The sequence below is a fragment of the Nyctereutes procyonoides genome, unplaced genomic scaffold, assembly GCF_905146905.1.
Source record: "Nyctereutes procyonoides isolate TBG_1078 unplaced genomic scaffold, NYPRO_anot_genome, whole genome shotgun sequence".
NCBI classification, from domain to species: domain Eukaryota; kingdom Metazoa; phylum Chordata; class Mammalia; order Carnivora; family Canidae; genus Nyctereutes; species Nyctereutes procyonoides.
This window is the reverse complement of record NW_026575052.1, coordinates 1,888,029-1,893,492: the sequence shown is the minus strand read 5'-3', so window position 1 is coordinate 1,893,492 and position 5,464 is coordinate 1,888,029. Positions and strand designations below refer to the sequence as shown.

Sequence of the window (5,464 nt, the reverse complement as noted above, 5' to 3'; positions counted from 1 at the left end):
GATTTCAAGGTGGAACAGATGCGATCTTTGCTCACAAGGACCTTTGTCTGCTGTCCTTGCTCTCAAGGACCTGTTTTCTCACACCAGAGCTCACTAACCCTCCAGCAGGGGAGACAAGCATGTCATCAATAAATGTCACATTGCACCCAGGGAACAAGAATAGAAGCCCGGGGAGCAAGAGATGCAGAGGAGGAAGTATTTGGCCGCACCTGGGAAGGTCAAGGCCACCTGGAAAAATGCGCGGTGTCTTCAAGGGTGAGCAGGAGTGTGCCACGTGGGCCGGCAGAGGGAACGCTGTGCGCCAGGGTACAGAAGCATGAAGCCACGTGGCCATGTGCTCCCAGATCCGAATTGGAAAATATGGCCAACAGTGTCAAGACGTACCTTGCCCCACTCACGCCAGCCCAGGCATCCCTGACTCCTCCAAATGCCTGTGACATCTGTGAGCCCGGGAGATTTGCTCGGTGGTTATCGTACACGGTGCATCCTTGCACTGTCTGCTGCTGCCGTGTGTCCCGGTCTCTTGATGAAGACGGTGAGTCGTCTGAGGATGGACGCCCTCTACTCTATCTTTGCCTGTCAGGGACCCAGGTGGGTGCCTTCCTTGTGAATGTGAGGCGAGCAACAGATGCTTGTTGCAGGAAGTGTTCAATGGTTGACGGTGTCGGGACACCGCTGCTCGTGAGAAGTTGTGCCACGTGCCCATCTGTACGCTATCCCTCACCGAATCTTCTCAATGACCGATGGCTACCATGCGTCCCCGTCTTACAGATGAAGCAGCTGAGGGGTGGCGAGACTACTTTACTTGCAGAAGAGACACAGCCTAGAAATGGTGGACAAGGATTTGAACACAGGCTGACTGGCCCAGGGGCCGATGCTTTTAGCTCTGACTCTACCCAAATTACTGCCCCCGTTCAGGGTGCTGAATAAAACGCGGTGGCTTGGAGTTTTACAGACCGACATGTACCTCCTGAGCTCTAACCACACTGTGGTTACCTTTTCCCATAGCTGCCTCTTCAACCATGGGCTCCTTAAGCACAGAGCTGTTCCTGCTCCGTCTTGTAGCCCCATCCACGGCACGGCACCTGTTCTTCCAGGACGGAGAACGAGGGGAATTATCCAGGGCGATTCTGGAAGGACTCCCCGGAGGAGGCCAAGTTTCTTTGAGCCAAACTTGGAAGCTGGTGAGAGCCAAGGCAGAGAGAGGGCATTGTGAAGGATTGAAGGTGGATGATAAAGCCATCTGTGGGGTCCTGCATGCTTTCGATGGAGTGGAGAGGAACCAGGAATGTGTTTGGAGGAGTCCCAAACTCCCAGGCTACTTTCAGGGTGTCGCTGGAGCACTCTGTGCCCCACACAAGGATGCCTTTCCCTCCATGAGGCCAGAGCTGAGGCCAGCTTTGGAGGGAAGAAGGCCCTTCCTCCCCCCGAAGAGCTGGGTGGACATCTCCAGGTGAGACGCCACTGGAAGCTACCGAGAAACCGGTAGGTTAGTTGAGAAGCATCTCTTGCAGGTAGCAATTAACTTAATGAAGCATTCCTTGAGTGCCTACTACATTCTGAGGCCGATGCTAGGAACTGGGTCAACATCCTGGCCTCACAGTAGTTCCGTTTAGTGGCAGAACTTAGAATGAATAAACAACTAACTAACTAACAAGCAAGCTAGGTAATGTCAGGGCGTAATAAATGCTTGGAAGAGAGTAACTGAGGACAGAGGGAGGCCAGTGAAGGCCAGTCTAAGGAAGCGGTAGTTGGGCTGAGTAACCCTGATGACCGGGGTACCTGGGGGGAGCTTGGGCGATTAAGTATCCGACTCTTGATTCGGCTCAGGTCGTGATCTCAGGGTCGTGGGATTGAGCCCTGAGTCCGGCTCCTTGCTGGACAAGGAGCCTGCTTGAGCTCTCTCTCCTTCTCCCCTGGCCCTCCCCAAACCCTGCTCAGGTGTGTGCGTGCAAGCTTTCTCTCTCCCACTCTCTCTCTAAAAAAAAAAAAAAAAAAAAACATGAAAAAGAAAACCTGATGACCACATGGCACCAACACACTAAGAGCTCTGGGGAGTGTTCCAGCCAGAGTGCACCGAATGTCCAGGGATGGACATGAACATGAAGAATTAGAGGTACAAAGGTCCAGAGTGGCTGGAGGGTGGTGAGCCAAAGGGAGGGTGGTCCCAAATGGGGTGGGAGAGGCATGTGGGGCCAGACTACACAGGGTCCGCTAGGGTTTTACTCCAAGTGCTGCAGTGTATTAGCTAGCTATTGCTGTGTAACAAGTTATCCCCAAATGTAGTGGTTTAAAACAGAACACATTTTCTTGTCTCACAGTTTCATCTCACAGTTTTTTTTTTAAATTTTTTAATTTATTTATGATAGTCACACACAGAGAGAGAGAGGCAGAGACACAGGCAGAGGGAGAAGCAGGCTCCATGCACCGGGAGCCCGACGTGGGATTCGATCCCGGGTCTCCAGGATCGCGCCCTGGGCCAAAGGCAGTCGCTAAACCGCTGCACCACCCAGGGATCCCTTCATCTCACAGTTTATCTCTGGGTTCATGTGGGGGCCTGAAGCTCACGTTGTTGTTGGTAAGGTTCAGTTCCTCACAGGCTACTGATCTGAGGCCATCCTCACATCCTTGCCGTGCCGGCCACTCCGATGCAGCAGCTCGCTTCGCTTCGTCAAAGCGCACACGCCACAGAGGGAACAGAGGGAGCCTGACAGCAAGACAGAAGTTACCATCTCTTGTAACCTAATCTTAGAAATGGCATCAATCGCCTCGGCCGTATTGTATTCATTAGAATAGATCACAGGCCTTGCCCCCACACAAAAAGTACCAAGGGCGGGGTAACTGGCAGGGAGATCATCTTCGAAATCCGTTCACCACACACAGAAAGCCATTGGAGCTGTCTAAGCAGGGGGGTGAGGTGATTTGACGTATGTTTTCCAAGATCACTTTAGCTTTCTTGAGTATTGGGAGTGTGGGCAGGGGCTGGGAAGGCCAGTGGGGATTGCTGTACAAGACGATGCTGGTTTGGATTAAGGAGGTAACAGTGGGGAGCAGAGAAGGACAGCGGGGATGCCTTGCCAATGGATAGGAGGGGGTGCACACAAGCCAAGAGGAACCGGGGATGACTCCTGAGCTTGCTACACATCATGGAATGGGGCCCCTTTGACTCTTGGGACATGTGCTCTGCATTTTTCTCCTCCTGGGAAAGATAGGGTGGCCCTACCCCCAACCTCTGGCCCAACCCAAGGTCACACACTTGGGATGGCCAGCCGGCGGTCGGAGCGCCGGCCGTGGCAGAGAACAGATGTCTCCTTGTGCTGGGATGAAGGACTGACCCCATGCCCTTCATCTTACTAGTCTGCCCACACTCAGACCAATCCAGCCGGTGAACTGGGGTGTGGTTGGGGAACCACTCACCTATAACGGTGCTCAGAAAGTCAGCCAGAGCTGGAGAGAGCTAAGGTGTGTGCGCACGTGTCTGTCTCTCAGATAGTCTAGAGTCAGAGTGGGGAGCGTGGCTCAGCAGAGGGAGACTTCTGAAAGCTGACCCTGGAATTTTAGGGCATTCAGAACAAGGGACTTCCAGCCAGGCGAAGGCACCCATACTTCACCCGAAAAACACCCGCCTCCGTGGGTGAACAAATAGAGAGCTAGGTAATTAGGTGGCTGCCATTTGTTGGGACAGTCTCACTGCTAAGCACTTGCTCATTCGATCCTCATAACAACCCAGGGAAGTAGGCCCTAGGATGATCCCATTTCACAGACAGGAACCCTGAGGCTTCGAGAAGGTAAGCAACTTGCCCAAGGTGACGGAGACCATGAACGGGAGAGCCAAGATCTGACCCAGGTCTGAGTCCAAACCTATGTTCCCAACCCCTTCCGCCTCCCTGCCTCTCGTTTAGGCGGGTTGAAGGTTAGCTTCCCGGTTCCAGGGATGACCCCAGTGGCTGGAGCTCTTCCTCTCCGTGGGCCCGGGCTCACGGGCTCTCCTCACCCCAGACCTAGTGGTTAGAAGAGATGGAGCCGGTGCAGGCGGCCGGCGGTGCCCCCCGTGGGGCGGTGAGAAGGGGCAGCGGGCGGGACGCCGAGGAAGGTGAGGGAGGTGAAGGTGGAGCTGGCGGCTAACGAGGGAACAGAGCCACAGCCGCGTGCACGGAGCAGAGAGCGGGTTCCGGGGCCTCCGGCTGTCCCGGGCAAAGGCCCAGAGCAGGTCTCAGGTCCTGGGGCCTTTGGGGTGTCCTCGTGCCTCCCACCCAGGTGAGCCGGGCGCTCGCCAGAGGCAATACGACCAGTAGCAGATGACATGGCCACGAACGCCAGCCACTCGCCGCTCAGGCCCAGCACCTGCTCCCAGATGCAGGCTCTGCACACACCATGCGGGCATCACCTCGTTCATAGTGTCGGGCCGAGGATCTGGGCTGCTTTAGAGGCCAGTCCGCCCACCCAAGGGAGAAAACCTCACGACTGAGGATTGTTTCTGTTTACAGGGCGCAGGCCCCACGGAGGGGATTCCTGGGGGCCACCGTCCACACAGATCCGGAGACCCGACCCCACAGGGCGACAGACGGCGGCCACTCATGAAACAGGACGGGAGGTGCTGCGTGGCTGTGGCTCGGGGACACCGGAGGAGAACCGTTGGGAAACGCGTGACGCGAGGTTTTGAAACCTTAGAATACCTTGGGTATTTGGCACGTCAGGTTCTGAGCCTCTTGAACAGGCACCACAAAGGAGGAGCTGACCAAGTCTCTGAAGGTCGGTCCCTGTCACCTGCAACATTTTCCATCCGGCTGTGAGGGGCCCCCTTCCTGGGCTGGGGGGGTAGGGGTGGGAGAAGCAGGGTGAGCGGAGCAGCTGGGGAGTCAGGACGCCTGTGTTCTATTTCCAGCAGCTACCACTGACTCATGGTGTGACCTTGCCGAGGTCACAGCTATGTTTTCCTTGCCTGGGGAAAATCAGAGGTGGCAAAGTTTGCATTTTCCCAAGGGATAGGAGCTCTGGAACATCGGGGCCCCCTCCCTGCTCCCCATGAAAGCCAGCCGAGTCTTCTCCTGCTAATATTAATGAAAAACACTTAAATTTAGATTTGAGGGACTTCGGGGGACACTCAAAGCAAGACACGAGGAGTTCCTGCCGTAGTGAGACTTACGGCCACCTCTATGGGCCGTGTTTCTCTAAATACTCTTCAGCTCACATCCCGTACCAGTGTTTCCCCACGTGGGCCTTACATAGTCTGTGGAAGAGGAGAGAGAAAGTATTTTTTCCCGCATTTCAAGATGAGAATTCAGGCCAGGAGTGGTATTTCTCAACATTTTCATCAGCAGGAGCCCCTTATGCTATTTTACCACCCAGCATCCCCGTTTCGAAAGCCCTTGCCAAACAGTCCGCATTTCTTACGTAGAAACGCAGCTCTGTGTCCATTAGTCAAAGTCATCCCCGGGTGCCAGTGTCTGCTCCGCGCAGAACT

The 5,464-nt window shown here is 55.0% G+C and overlaps 1 long non-coding RNA gene across 1 annotated transcript; it reads right to left on the bottom strand.

The window, feature by feature from the left end:
* Nucleotides 1-2,376: 2,376 nt before the first annotated feature.
* LOC129514159 (uncharacterized) lies at nt 2,377-4,868 on the bottom strand. Its single transcript, XR_008665353.1, has 3 exons — nt 4,677-4,868; nt 3,418-3,549; nt 2,377-2,707 (listed from the first exon to the last, which is right to left on the bottom strand). It is a non-coding gene; the product is annotated as an uncharacterized LOC129514159 (long non-coding RNA).
* Between the last annotated feature and the right edge of the window lie 596 nt (nt 4,869-5,464).